Below are 16,013 nucleotides of genomic sequence, written 5' to 3' on the forward strand. Positions count from 1 at the left end.
TTTCACCTTCAAGTAGGGGAATGCAGTCCCTTCTGGAAATGCTGGGGCAAGGTCCTGGAATAATTTGATTAAGGCTTACAAAGTATACTCAATGTTACCAGTGCCTTGTCAGTGTCCCATCTGTTTGTAAGCTTGTCTTCCTTTTTTTTCCTTCTCTATTTTTTTCTGGCTTACCAAGTTCTTTGTGTGGATGCAACTGCAAATAAGCAGCAATGTTGCAGGGTACAGCAACTGTTATTACGTAGGAGTGTTTACAGCAATTTGATGGGGCGCTAAGAATGCTGGGGTTGTAGGATGTTAGGGAAGATGGGAAACTCACAGCAGCTCATTTAATTTCTGTATAAATCCATAGTGTATTCATGTGACAGCTCTTTCAGCAAGAACACCAAAAAAGGAAGAGAAAAAAGGTATTTCCATCTGCAGCTGGATACAGTTAGCAGTACTTTTTCTAAAGAATGTAGGAATTCCCAGAATGCCTTTTAAACTAGAAAGCAGAGAAGCACAGCCTACAAGTATAACAGGACTTAGCTTCCTTTTATCCAGTTGTGGTTGTAGGGTGTGAGACTCTTTTCATTAGTCAACAGTATTTCCCATATTGTTCAGGCAGTTTACCTCTGATTTGAAGAGAATTGATTCAGGAAAGTGCTATTTTAAAATTTATTTTTAAACTTTGTAAAAAGAGTTTAAGAGACAAACAAATGAAAAGTTGTACCAATAAAAGGATGCAGAGAAGAAAAAATGGACAATGAGAACCACATAACCAGTGACGACTTGAACTTATCACTATTGAAAATGAGAGACCTCACACACTCTTCTGTTCACACCAGGTGCCTAGTGCTTTTGTGACATCTCTGTGCACTGAAAGGTCCCTTCTCTGTATTGATTCACTCTCCCAATTTATCAGAAAATTATCTTTTTCTTTTAATCACTTTATCAATAAGCTGAGTCTGCTCAGATGGGGGGTCTAGCAAGGTCCAGAGCTGATGCGAGGTAAGCGATAGAAGAAGCAAGTGTGCAGGGTTGTGTGTGTGGGTGCATGTAAAAGAAAGGCGACCTCATCTCAGTAGGAGCAAGCGGGTGATCTAAGCTGTGTTAGGAGAAATACCCTGTATTCAACACAGACGCCACCCACTGCCCACCACATTTAGGAGGAGATAGCAAAAGATGACACTGTACACTGTGAAAAGGCTCAGCTTCTGTTTGGCCATGCCTTTCAAATGCATAGAATGGCACATTTCATTATCAAGCTACATTTTGGAAAGGACAGTATTTGGGTGCAGTCCAACATAAGGACTTGCACGTGTGTTTTAGTAATCTTAGCGTTTTATTCTAATTGGGTTACCTCACCAGTGCTACAATTATGTTAGGTGCACAGTTCCCTCCTCACCTTCTTCCCTCAGGTTAATGCTCTTCATACTGTTAGTCTTGGGCTGAAAGAGTACTTCAGGATGTTTACTGCAATACCATATACCATTTCCTACATCTGTCACCCTTACTAACATTGTGTGCTTCTCTGTCACTCACTGTTTCCTTCCCTTTTTTCTTCATACTAAAATATCCTGTCAAGTACATTTGAGCATCTATTTGAAGCATGCACTCTTCTGTACATGCTTTAGCTGTCTGATGTAGCTTTATTTCTCATATTTGTACACTTTATCACTGTGTAAAATGGTGGGTAAATTTTTCCTTTTTGCTATTCTTTTTAGTATGAGTAAAGCCAGTTAATTGCATGGATGTCTGTGGAAGAACAATTTGGCTCAATGCCTTTGACTTTTAGCCGTTAAGAGCCATTCTTTTTTTCAGGCATAATGATTAAACCAAAAGAAAGTGATTGCATGGAACACATCAGAAATTGAAAAATGGGGATTAGCTGGCGCCACAGCTCACAAAAGAATTAAGAGACAGCATTGTATGACCCAAAGCATTTCACCATCTGTACTTTGCAACACATGGAAGAGCACACTGAAGTGATAAAAGGGACACAAAGAAAAAATAATAAAAGACATGTTAACTGTGGCTCAGCTGGAAGAGAATATTGCTTGTAGCAATAGGCTCTGAGATCAAATGATGAATTTGCTTCTTTTAAAAACCAAATAAAAGGTATGAGCACAGTAACACTAAATTAGCACTGTGTGCTTTCAAAAACCTCTATAGCCAGCTGGCTCACTCATTTTAACTGAAGTTTTAATTTGAGATTCTTGTCCTATGATTAATTCTGTGATGTCCAAAGATTTTGATCTGGTTAAAAAACATGAGAAGCTATGCCAGCTGTGCAAGCCCAAATAAAATGGGTTTGTCCCAGAAAAAAAAAAAAAAAAAATCTGCATTCTTCATTCTTGTTTGAATATTCATTTTCACCTTGTCATTACCTTGGGATTGTCTTTTATGCATATAAACCTCTCAAAGCTCAGTGAAGTGACATAGGTGATGCAGAGAAAATGGGCAGATACTGTGCTTAAAACTTCCTCTTCTCAAAATCTCTTCTCAGAGGGTAATTCCAGAAGCAATCTAATATTTTGCCAGGATTTTTATTTATATCATGACAGAGGGACTATCTTCTGTTTTGAATACATCTTACTGGGCAGCAAATGGGAATTTAGAGCTAAGCTGGTACTCTGTCACATCTTGCGCGTTTGGGTGAAAAGGTAGAAATGCAAGAGAACTAAGCTGATGAAAGACTTTCACTTTTGTGGAACTTATCTTTCTTATCTTTCCTTGCATGACCTCTGGATTGGGGCCGTCACTGATGTCACTCAAGTCAAAAACCTTGGACTGCTGTCTCTTAAAATGTCATCATTACCCTGGACAGATATTTGAAAGTCCCTTTATGTAATAAAAAAACCAGAACAAAAATCAAGAACTTGCTCTTTGGAAATGTTGTATGTTGATACATGTCATGTCAACGTCCAGCAGATTAGTATATATATTCCACCATTGCACAGTAAGGGGGAAAAACAACAATAAAAAACCCCCAAGCTCTGCCCCCCATCCCAACTTAGTGTCATTACAGAAAACTGTCCTACTGCAGTACTAAATTGGCACATGAGGGTTCACAAACTCTTATCAGGATTGGGAGTTCACATGGGAAGGAAGAGTAATGTGATTGAAAAGTAAGATATGGAATGGGTATACAGAAATAGAATAATAAAAAGCAATCAACGTAAGAAACTGAATTTTTAAAATGCTATGAGAACAGAAAGACCAGAAAAAAAGATTTTCAGGAGTGTTCATATGCTTTTTTAAAAAATGGTATTCACAATGTTCCCTCCTACTGGATGTGTTTTCCTTTATAACCTGTAAATCATTTGTGTCAGCCTGCAACTACTATTTATTCCATGACTGATTTTAGTCTTTTCTATTTAACAAAGCAACTTTGTTCTTTTTTAATAAAATCAAAATGTACCAAGATGAGAATAATACTCTGCACATCAGAAACTTTACTGGTTTAATCCTTGTTTGATTCCAGTACAGCATGTCAGAAACCTTACTGGTTTAATCCTTGTTTGATTCCAGTACAGTAAATGCTATTCTTTACTGTTTTACAGACAGAAAAAACAACATAAAAAAATTCAGTTGAGTATCAGGTGAAGTCAGTAAGAATATTTTTTTACTTCCTCGGGTACTCTGATGTTGTAGGTATTACTAGAGCACTATTAATGGGAAGGATAGCCGAGTCTAAGGACAACAAAGGCTATGTGAAACTATGTGTGAGGCCAAACCCATACTAACCTTGAAGGGCTGCTTGGTTGACACATTCCAAGATCTTCAAGGTTTCTGAATTCATGTTGCTTCTCAGAGCTGTGACAGCATGAGTGCTTTGAATTTCATTAAAAAAAGAAAACCCCAACAAACCTAACCTTGTAAAGAACTGTGTACACTGAAAATAAAGCAATGAAATTATGGAGTATCAAATTAAAATCAAGTCAAAATTTATTTCAGTATTTAGTTACATTACATTAACTCTCAAAATCATCAATCTTTAAAACTGCAAATGTAAGAAGATTTATCCATTTCATGATCATTCTGACTACTCACAAATCACAACTTACGTACTAAAGGACTCTGCATATGTAAGCTGAAGTTCGCTAAAAGTTTTACTATTAAAACCAAATTATTTGATGTTTGATACAAGTTCTCAAAGGCAAAAATGAGATTCCTGGCTTTGTATTCCTTTCTTCTACAAATGTGAACCTTTTATGTCTTCCTATAAGATACTATAATTTAGAATTTAAGTGAACAATTTGAAGTGTGGCAACTTCTGGTTAGTACAAATTGCATTTAATTTCCAGTTTCTCAAGAATTTTAAACCCAGAGCAAATTCTAGAAAATAGTATTCTGAGGCAATGCTTTGGGCTGTGTACACTTGGTTAATTTTTTTCCTTTACACTTGTTCTGTGCAGTGAACTGAAGGTAAAGTTATTTCAGCTACTTCCTGTATTATCACATAAAGGGGTTTTAAAGACAAAAGATGCTAGAATAAACAATGTAGGTGGTGGGAGCAATGCCTTTTTTTTTTTTTTTTTTTAAAGAAGCTTTCTTGATTTCCACTTACAATCATGGGAACACTAGACTTCCCCTCAGGCTGAGTTTTCTTGATAGTCAGCTTGTGGCAGAGTCTAGGTCCATCACATTTTGGGGCTTTCTCAATTTGAAAAAGCTAAATTTGTGGCCTGCATCAGGCCAACAAATGTCTTCTTTTGATTGGAGAAAGTTGCCAAACTGTTAGTTTCTCCACTGCTTTTGGAAAAAATACAGTAGTTCATTCAAACCAATTTATCTTCATGGTTTCAAATCACTTACAGCAATCACACAGGCTAAAATAGAGTTTCAGCTCTTTCATGGTATCTTGCAGTCAGTATTTGCCCAGTTAGTGTCTAGTGTTTCCTTTTGGTTCCTTCGTTACCCTTCTTGGGCAGAGAAACACTCTTCAAGACAACAGTGAAAAAACCTCTTTCATTCACCTGCTCAGTTAAAAAGGATAGAATGCCTTTCTGGACAAGGGCTTTATAAAGGATCCCAATTCATTTTTCTCAGTTCAGTCCTCAAATCAGACAACTGCAAAAAAGGACAGTGATGGTTAAACGCCACTTGTTTGCAGGCTCATGTTTGCCAGAGTCTGGGTGGATCCAGTGGACAGTTTACAGAGGTTAAATTTACCGTTTGAATGCAAGCAGTTAGATTACTGACAGAACCAAGCCTTACTGTCTTTCTGTTGTGTGGCAGAAAAGACCCGTTAACTGCTTGTGGACAAGATAAACAGAAGATAAAGACTGCCACCTATTGCATCCTGAAATAAAACACAGTTTCTGCATACAGGAAAAGACCATGCTGGCAATCTAATGACAGAACAAAATAAGTAAACAGGGCAGAACTTTCTCATCTAGGGGCTGTTTAAGGCACTAAAGTAAGAGTGCTTTTCTTCTGGCGGTTCCGAGTTCAGTGCTCCAGCCATGTCTGTCACTTTCTCAATAAAAAGGTTTTGGCTTCCCTAACATGTAACTTTTTAACTAAGTGGCATGTGTCTTGACTCTATGCCTAATTTATAAATTGAAAAAAATTTCCTTTCCTATATTTCAGTGGATATTGGCATCAACAAATCAAATTCTTGGCATGTATAAAGTACCTGGGTGAGGCATTTAATTACAAGATGTATTTGCATCCTTTTTAGGGTAAGATTACATACATTAATTCTTTTATTTATTTACAGTGGAGGGAAAGAAGAAAGTCTGCATTTCTTGTCCTTGTTTGAAAATTCATCTCCAACTTGTCATTATCCTGGGATTGTCTTTTATGCATATAAAACTCTTAAAGGTCAGTGAAGCCACATGAGTGCTGCAGAGAAAATGGGCAGATATTGTGAAAATTTTGACCCAGAACACTATTAAAAATAGGTCAGACAACTAACTGTACTGAAAGGAATGCAACTGCACTGACACAGAGGGGACACAAGGGGACCTGATTATGTACTGTTAATTTTCCAGCCCTTTTGCACTACAGTACAATCAAGATTCTTGACCATCTGTCCAGTACTAGCGGAAATCAGCATTACTTTCTTCACAAAACTGACAGCAAGAACATGACCAAAGAATAATCTAGTGTCACCAAATAATGCGATATTATTTCATGTTTGCTCTTAGATACTAATGAACCTTTGACTGCTCTGCAACTGAGCTGAATTGGCTGGGAGACCAGAACTTGGGCCTCTGATACTTGATGCTTGGGCAGACTGGCGATGCAGTGTTCCAGCACTATGGCCCTGCAGAGCCCATGAGCATCCTTTAACCGATATGGTATAGCCTCTCTATTTTATCCTGACAAATTTTGAGGAAAAAAAAGTTATTGGCTGGAACGAACACTGTCTGGATAGGTAAGCTTTTTAATGAAAGTGATCAATATTAAATACAGCGAGGTTTCCTCTATGTTTAATATAAAATGTAAAGAATGAATATAATAAAAATAAATACTACATGTGAATTCTCAACTTAGTAGTTCTATTTATGATTATCTAAGCCTGGCCTTTGTAACAGGTGCAGAGATATTCTGAGAACTTCTACATCAAGCCAGTAACTTTTGTCTGAGTCGGAGCACTCAAAATACTTTTGATCTGGATATAACGACATTAATGGAAGGAGGCTACCTACTGACTATATCCCTGTGTAAACTAACTCCTCATTTGCACTGTTACTGTTTTTACTGTTCATCATTCCCAGTTTAAATATGCCTAACTTCGTATGACTGAAATGTTTAAAAGCTACAAAGTTCCATAAGTGAATGAATTTCCATAACACGAATATAAGCTTAGCTATTGCTAGCAACATTTTTAAGATGAGGATATGATGACAGATGTAACACTGACAAAAGATATAGTTAAAAAAAAAGGTTATGTTTCCTCTGTAGTCTACACAACCTATATAATGCAACACTGCTAAATTGCACACTATTAATTAAACATACAGTAACAGAAAGTTTCTGTTACGATTACATATGAACAGCCAGCACGTCGCGTCCTGGTTTCTAACTCAATGCAGCGTAACAGAAACTGCAGCAACCTGCATAGTAATACTAGGAACATGGCAAAATCTCTCTCATCGCCAACAGCGTCTCTGCCTTGGGCCAGCAGTGCTTTGCTTATGGTGTTTGCTGCCATCTCATGTATTTTAAGCGGTATTGCAGTGGAGTTCTACAAGAGAATTTTTTCTTCCTCAAAAGTGATCTTACTTTTGATAGCTGTGCTACTGTCACGTTAAGTAAAGATGCTGCTTAAAATTCTGAAAAGATTTCTTAGTATTATTGCTACACAATGTATAAGTAACCTACATTCAAAACCAAAAATTATATATTCTGCACCAATTTGGGTGAAATACCATGCAGTGACCAGATTTTGGCTTCCCAGTATATGAAAGACATTGACATACTTAAGTCCAGTGGAAGGTCACAAGCTTGTCAGGGGCTGGAGGATATGACATATGAGGAGTGACTGAGGGAGCTGGGTTTGTTCAGCCTTAAGAGGACAAGGCTTCAGGGTGATGTTATTGCTGTCCACCATTACTTAGTAAGAGGGCATAGAAAAGATGGAGCCTCCTCGGAAACACACAGCGATAGGACAAGACAAAATATAAACTGCAATACAGGAAATTCACATTGTATTAAGTAAAAAAGTTTTCATGATGAGTGGTACAACACCGAAACAGGGACTCAGAGGTGTCATGGAAGACAAACTCGTAGCTTAAGCAGACATCAACTACTCAAACAGGAGTGGCTTCTGACCTCTGCCAAGGGGGGTGAAAGAGAGAAGATACTTACACTATCATACAGCAGAAAGGCCATTTTTTGGTCAGAAGCTTGGGCTGCCTAAATATGACATCAGCAACTTAAAACAAAGCTGAAGGGAACTTACCAGCTACATCCTTTTTTCTTAGTGGCTGTGGTCATATGACCAGGGTTTTTGTTCCTAGCCAACACTAACCTAAAGGCATAGCCCAAAACACGAAAGGCAGGAGGAAGTGTGGAAGAGCTTACTTAAGCCTCAGTAATAAAAAAATTTTTCATGGCAGCGAGAACAGATCAGCGAATTCACAGGTGCTTTGAGATGAACCCACTAAAGTAAAGAATGTGATCAGTGGGTACTGAAAGCAGTGTGCCAGAGCAGTTTAATAAAGCTAAAATACTGATCTGTTGACCATGTATAGCTACATAACTATTCTGAAGAAGGCTGGTGTCCTTACTTCCCTCTAGCAAGACAGAAGTGCTAAGCTACTGGCTTTGAAAAATGATGTCAAGGCACAGTTTGCCACAGTCGCAGCATGATGAGGGTTAATGTTCTCAGAGTACCCACCCACACCCTGAGTCCGCGTCTTGGGAGTGGCGAGCCAGTGGCTGGGAGAGGTGTATGCTTTGGCAATACTGTAACATCCTCCAGGCACTTAATGACCTCACAGAGGCTTGTAACCTGAAAGACGGGGAGGTGTGGAAAGGTGCTGACTCAATACTTTGAAGAGCCACTGCTGTACTTTCTCTTTAGCTAGCATTCAGTAGGAATCTTAAGAGATCATGTTTGAAAACAATCCTAAGTCATCAATCTTTTGTGCTTTATAACTGAATCAATGAGCAGAAAGCAAACTGAATGAGAAACTGCATTCAACTGCACTGTTTTCCCATATGCATTAAATAAACATTTTCTTCATCACCCCAAAGGCTTGAGGAAGAAAGCAAACAACTTCCTCTGTTTCTCCTACTTATAGTCAGTGAATCAAAATTCCTTTCCTTAGGCAGATGAGGATGACTAATTCTAGACATTGTGGGACACAGTGGTGCTATACAGAGGTATTTAAAGATACAGGTGCATGAGTTTTTCTTGGGACTGAGGATAACACAGAGCATACACGGTACTACTACCATTTAATGTATAGTACTGCGTCCAGATGACAAAACAACATGAAAGCCTCTGAGCACAGCGAAGTTATAGCATTAGTTAGGTTCCTTTTAAAAAAAGAAATAAAATCCTGTATTTTCAGGTTCCGTTAGTACTGAAGAAAATCTTTGTCACTTAAATTCAAGCCTAAAGTAAGGCTTAACATAATACATATGCTTGAAGAAGCACATCTAAAAACGACTTGTCCTTTAGTTATCTTTTGGTCATTCTTCACTACTTTCTTGAATGTGGCAACCAGGAGCTAAAACGAAAGGTAAGCAGAGATTAATAAGAAAAATCAAAGCACAACACGCAGTTAAAAAAAAGGCAGTTATTTTAGCAGCAACCTGCGCAGTCAAAAAAATTACGCTGTACTGTGGCACTTTAGAAAGTAAACGCATGACATGCAGCACTGTGGGGCTTAGTCACCCAAAGCGACGTTCAAGGTTTGGAAACAAAACCACTTTCGTAGCGCAGTACTGACTGATAAGGGACACGACGGCGTAGAAGAGATCAGGATACCCAAGCCGACCCAGCGGCTTGCTCCGACAGACCCACCGATCCTACGGACCAGAACGGTCTCGCCCGCTGCGCACCGTTGAGCTTGACAGACCGGCTTCGCTGGGAAGCTTGGGGCTCGTGTTCTCCTGGCGTGCCTCCCGGCAGGTGCCGCGGCCGGTGGCAGGCAAGGCCGGCTCTTCGTCCAAGAGCAGACATGGCTCAGGGGCGGCTGGGGCAACGGAGGCAGGCCGGGGGTGCGCGGCCGGGGAGCCGCCGAGGAGGCGCCTGCTCCGCTCCTCTCCTCCCGCCGCCAGCTCCCCCAAAGCTAACACCTCCCCCAGAGGGACCGACCGCTCGCTCGCTCACCCTCCCACCGGAGAGGCGGGCGGGCGGCCCGCACGCCTGTGCCGTGCCCGGCCCGGCCCTCAGCGGCAGAGCGCGCCGACGCCACCTGCGCCGCGGCGGCCCCGCCTGACCCCAGGCGGCCGCGAACGACGCGAGCCGCCGCCAATCCCCGGCCGCCACGCGCGCCCGCGCGCCACCGCCGGCAGTTGCGCCGCCCCAGGCGACCGCCCGCGGGGCACGTGACCACCGCGTGGCTACCCATCCCTCAGGCAGGCGGCCGCCACGCCTTGCGGGGCGGGGAACGCGCCTTACCCCGCCCGCGGCCGCGCTCCGCCCGGAAGCACCGGCGGCTCCGCCCGCCCCCGTCACGTGACGAGCGCGCCGCTCCTCCGTCACGTGTTTTCCCCCCTCCCCGCCGGGCCGCCGCGCTTTCCCCGTGCGTGCGAGGGCTGCGCGCATGCGCAGTCAGCAGCTGTCATCCGCGCAGGGAGCGAGGCGTCCCACAGGCACGGGGAGGGGAAGCCCCGAGGGGACCGGGCAGGCGGCGGCGGCCGCCGCCGGGGGGGGAGCGGAGCGGAGCGGACCTGGCCTGGCCTGCCGCCGTGTCCCCCCCCCCCCATTCCCCCCCTCCTCCTCCTCGCCTTCCTCTGACTGCGGCTGCCCGCTTAACTCTCTTCCGGACAGGTGCGGGGCGAGCTCCGAGCCGGGTCGGGCGGCGGCGGGCTGGCGGGGAGGAGGCGTGGGGCGGGGTGCGCGTGGGCCGGGGGCGAGCGGGCGGACCGGGTCAGGCCGGGGCGGGCGAGGGGGTAACGAGGATGAGTCGGAGCGCTGCGGGGCAGGGCCGGGGGAAAGGGGGTCGGCGTCGGCGTCGGGCCGGGTCGGAGCGCGGCGCCGCGGCGGGGCAGCGCGTCTCGCCGGGCTGACCGCGGCCGGGGCAGGCCGTGGGGGTCGGGTGCGAGGGACGGAGCGGCCGCCGTGCCGCCCGGCAAGCCCTCCCCGCCGGGGTGCGTGAGGGGTCGGGGCCCGGCCCGGCCCGGCCCGGCCCGGCCGGGAGGGAACCGGTCCGGGGGCTCCGCGTTGCGAGTAGGTGGATGGCGGCTGGGAGCGGGCCGGGGAAACGAAACCGGCAGGTGTCGGAAAAACAGGTCTCGTGTTCCCGCTTGTGGCCGGCGATTGTGGGTCAGGGCGGTCGGTGGAAGCTCTCCACCTGAGAGGTCAGGCGGTTTCCCCGGGTGTTCGAAGCGGGTGGACAGAGCAGGCTACAGCGTTACCTCTCTCCGTGTCTCTCTGGGCTTTGATGAAATGCTACGGACTTCACGAGCAGCCTCTTTTTCTTGCAAAGTACAGCCGCGCCGATACAGCTCGTTCGTTTCTGCGTGTCGTTAAGGCGTTGCTGGAAGTTGACGGTTGTAAAGTGTTAGAAAAAGACTTCGAAGCTGTCTTCCGAGTAAAATACTCAGTTAAGCGTCGGTTCCACATCGGTCTGTCGGTGGTTAGAGTGCTCCACCCTTTCGGAGCCAGTTTCGGGGGTCAGGGCTTTATGCCATGTTAATAGTCTTCCATTGGTCAGCCTTCTCTCTTCTGTACTTGATTTTAACTGGCAATCTGAAAAGCAAAAATATTTTTTTTCTGCTAGGTGAACTGTGTTAGGAAAAATACTAGGTGTCCCTGTGTTTTTTAAAGGTTTATACTAGCTCAGAGCGTAAACGGCATTTACTTTTTGTATTATTAAGCTGCAGATTTATGATTCTCTGCACTCTTTTCTGAGACATTAACAACAGCAGCAACAAAAGTTACCTGGTGGCTACTAAACCAGCAGTTTTCTAAGCTGAAATACTTTCTGCGAGAAAGAAACTTACTGGCAGCCTAATGCAAGCTATTTTTTTTTATCCTACAGTATTTTTTTGTTCACGTTCTTCATGAACCGAGAACATGAAAATGACTGTTGTATAAAATTTGTCTTGGGCTTTACGCATATTTTTCATTGTACTATGATAACTAGCTGATGGTATTGCTTCAAAAAAGCACCTTCCAAACACAAGACAATGGAAAGCACAGGCATGATTTCCTTTTCAGTACTTGAGATGAACCACTGGGAGCCATGCTTATCTTACTCTCAACTTTGGTTTGGAGTGGTGCTGATGGTATTGATTGCTGGCAACTGATGGTTTTCTTTTAGCTAAGTGCAGATGCAGATGTAAGAGCCATTTATTTTCTAGGGACTGACCCAGGAAACAGTATTTCTCATCCAAATATGCGGACGTGATTAAATAGCTGTTGGATCAGAGTTAGAGCCAGTGTATACGAGGGGAAAACCTTTAGTCAGAAAACAACCAACCTGGTTTGGTCTCTAATTTTTTTTTTTTTAATGGTAAATATGATGAAACAGAAAACCAGATTCAAGTCCTGTAATTTTTAGTCCTTAATTACTGATGTGTATTGAGTACAGAATTTTTTATCTCTTGGCCTGATTTCTGAACAAATCAGGTAGGCAGTTCTGCACCAAATCTAAATGCACAATTACCACAGTAATGCATTAAAACCAGAAAATTAGGTTGTCGAGTGCTAATTATTAGAATCTTCCTAAGCAATTATGAACAAGCACAATAATTATTAAAAAAAAGTCTGTGATTTCATATCTAACTTTATTAAAAAATATTGGATTGAGTAGATTTAGGACTTCCTCTATTTAAACAGCTCTGGATTGGACTATGTCTTAGTTCTGCAGTTAATTCACTTTGAAGTTTTCAGTTTTTTCCTACAGGTGTCTCTTCCTGGGATGTGTTTCTTCAGCATGATGCTGAACAGAATGTGAATGGGGTATATGGTGGTCTCAGCTGTGGTCAAATTTGTTTCATGAAGGTGGTATTTTTATCCTACTGCCCCCCAACATAAATACCCCCCCCCCAAAATACATTTTGAAACACGCTTTTAGTATACACGGAGCTTCAAAGAGAGCATGTTTTACTGTAATTCTGCTAATACAGATATTTTCAAGTTCTCTGAATGATCACATGAATGGTTCAAAAGATGTTGTTCTGAAATGTTAAGATTTTAATACTTCACTAGAAAAAATATCCATAGTCACTGGATAGCTTAATATTTCATATCTCAAAATGAACAAGTGATGTGTTGTGTTCTTTTCTTGATTTTCATTTAGATTCATAGACTGACTCATAAGATATTTTTAAGAAATGCAGTATTTTATACTTGGAAGATGGTAATTGTTGTGTAATCAAATCACATAATGAAGGTGTTCATAACAATTTGCTGTTCCGAAGTCCAGAGTGCGTTATAAACTCATATTGTATTTTTGGTATATAAGGATTTAGGGTGTACTTCCGGTTTCTTATGTGGCATTGTATATCATAATTCATTCTGTTGTAGGCTTGCATTTTGCTCCAACTTTATTTCACTTGCTTAAAATTGTGGAGTTACCCATAGTGGCTAAGTTGTTAACTTTGTCTGTGTGAGTAGTCCTACTACGGAGTTATGCAAGCACTCATTTTTATCCTTATTCCTGTTTACATCTAACATTTGCAGGACAGTATATTTGGGACAGTATACTTAGGACAGTATACCCTAAAAACTGGGGACAGTATATGTAAACAACAGATTAGAAAAATTGTCAGGATTTTTAATTTAAGGTGTTGAAATTGCAAGAGTTAAAATTCAAAACACATCTTCTTGTGAAGACTGAATATTGAAAAAATTTGGTGTCTAATCAGTTTTACTTTCTGATTCTTAGACATGACAGGATACTTCATTGACTGTTGCAGATATTATAGGGGAGTTTCACAAAACAAAAATGGTCCAGTTCCTGTGTGACATTTTTGCCTGCAAAATGTAGAATCACTTGACTGAGGCTGTTATGATGTAGCTTAGTGGACCTATGATTTCTTGCTGGGTTTTCTCTAATAAAATTAAGATACTAGTTATTAGCAGGTAGTTTGTGTCTAAGAAAACCTAGATAAGTACTCCTATTCATAATAGATGCTGTGTGACAAATTACTGTGCTGAGTCAGGTTTTGCTTCATTTTCACAGTTTATTTCTTTGCTTAAAACATAATTTATAAGTTGCAAAAACAGTAAATGAACCTATGGCTTTGGAGCTGGATAAATTGTTTATAATCGTAAACTCTTTTGAAAAAAAGAGAGTGATTTTGATTTAAAACTAAAATTAAAATTGCAGAAATGTGTAGAAATCTGTAAACTGACCTATGAATAAAGGTGTACAGAAAAAAAGAGTTTAAGAAACTCCCTAAGTTTTAGGAATCAAACTCTTCATGTTTGGGTTTGATTTCAGATGGAAGTATTTGGAGTATTTGATTTGAATAAGTGATGACAAATATTTCAAACCTGAGATCAGTAAAAATGTCTAAAATATGGACAAATATTAGGTAATAATAGAGGAAAAGCTTTTTCTTAACTGATTTGTGGCCTTCAGATTGTAGGTACGGCTTATGTTTGAGTTGGTGAAACTTCTAAGCTCACAATGTTCTTTTGTTGTCCCTGTGGAAGTATCTTCTGGATTTATTGAGATACAAATCTTCACAGGTTCCTGCTGTACAAATGTTAGCTATATAGTTTACTTTTCATTGAACTTTTTGCATTGCAAAGTGATACGATGTGCTAGAGCTGCAAGTTCAACAGAGGCACAATGTCAATTCTTTCTTCTTGTTCCTTTTGTATGTTATAATGTTGTGGATTACAGCCACGTGTTTCCCAGATACCAGTTTGTGAGTTCATTTTAAAGTGGTCTGCCTTTGGTATTAAATGATATGCCATATCAGTGGCCTGTGATCAGTTTGGATTGAGGAGGCTTTGGTCATGCGAGCTGAGCAAATGATGCTTTCTCCACTGCTGTGAGCATTATAGCAGACCACAGAAGCACAGTATGACTATACTGTGCATGTGCTTTTTGGTCCTGTGGTTCACTTCAGTGTGTGTACTTTCAGTCATAAGAGCAGAAAGACAAGACATGCATGGCTCTTCCCTGGCCACAAGGTATTGGGTCTATGGTTATTTAGAACAAGGTGTAAGGGTGGGGGAATTGCGTGACATCTTTGAATTGCAAAATCTTTTTGAGAGGGGAAATGCTCACTGTGAAGGCTAATAGTAGCTAGACCTTATCACAGATGGAGAAATACAGTTTCAGGTGTGCCAGAAGCAGCTTTAAGGGGGAAAAGTACATATTTCTGTTTCTCAGCTTAGACACTAATTTACAGTTGTTTTTTTTTTTGTCCTGTCCTTGTTCTGCATCTGAACAGATTTGCCATGTAGTGATTGCTTGTGAAAAATATTATCACTGTTACTATACATTTCCCGAAAAGAATGTGTGTTTTGATGTTAAGGAGTTGTGAAATCCAGGGTATAAGAGTATCTTTTGGGAGGAGATCTTTAAATGCAGTTAGTTAGTAATGTGCCATATAGTTAGGGAGTTTTTTTGAGAAATGCGTATTGGCAGAAATGAGAGACCTGGCAGAACTGTTTAAAAGTGCTTAATCAGGAAGCAATTCACACTCACCACCTGCTGTTTGTATCCCCAGCAATATTATAGGCTGTATTAGCAATAAGTTTTGGTTTTTTTTTTTTTTTTTTTTTTTTAACTTCTAGGTGCTTGTAAATAGCTTTTTTAAAACTGAGTTTTAGGCCAAATTGCTTTCTGGTCTCTATGAGGACTACACCCAAATTTGAGAATGTTGTTACACCATTGTGTGAATTCATGGTTTACTTGCATCTTGAATAGTGCTTACAGCTTTGGTACCCCTTTTGCCTGACTAAAAGTAATTTACTGGAACTGGTAAAGATCCAGAAATAGGATGCAATGACAATGAGAAGTACAGAATGGATTATCTGCAAGGAGACTAGGAGTCTTCGGCTTAGAAAAGAGGTGACTGCAGGAGACCATGATAGAGTTCTGTAATTCATGTGTGGTCTGAAGGTACATAGAAGCAGATAGGTAACTGTTCCCAGTATGCACATGAGATGTCAGATGAAACTAAAATGTGAAATATACAAAACTTACAGAAGGAGATATATCGCTTAGCATGTCGTTGATTGTGGAATGCTTTATCATGAGATGTTCTGGATGTTAAAGGCCTACAAAGGTTTAGAATCATGGGCAAAAAAATCCATCAGAGTCCACAAAATGCAATAATACCCTCTCTGTCTAAGGATTCCATAATCTGTACATTGCTGAAGGCTGAGATGGTATTCTGCAAAAGGATAGTTATAAGCTACCCCTACACTTAAC

The 16,013-nt window shown here is 41.5% G+C and overlaps 1 protein-coding gene across 18 annotated transcripts in view; it reads left to right on the forward strand.

The window, feature by feature from the left end:
* The first annotated feature begins 10,212 nt into the window (after window positions 1–10,212).
* KDM4C (lysine demethylase 4C) overlaps window positions 10,213–16,013 on the forward strand; it is a 272,053-nt gene continuing 266,252 nt past the window's right edge. For 7 of the 18 annotated variants that reach the window (XR_011323375.1, XM_069777115.1, XM_069777122.1 and 4 more), the window contains exon 1: window positions 10,215–10,441. The gene's annotated coding sequence lies outside the window, so the exon portion shown is untranslated. Of the gene's footprint in view, window positions 10,442–16,013 lie in introns of all 18 variants that reach the window. The other 11 variants (XM_069777114.1, XM_069777116.1, XM_069777118.1 and 8 more) reach the window with 3 other exon arrangements.

This window comes from Haliaeetus albicilla, chromosome Z, assembly GCF_947461875.1.
Source record: "Haliaeetus albicilla chromosome Z, bHalAlb1.1, whole genome shotgun sequence".
NCBI lineage: Eukaryota > Metazoa > Chordata > Aves > Accipitriformes > Accipitridae > Haliaeetus > Haliaeetus albicilla.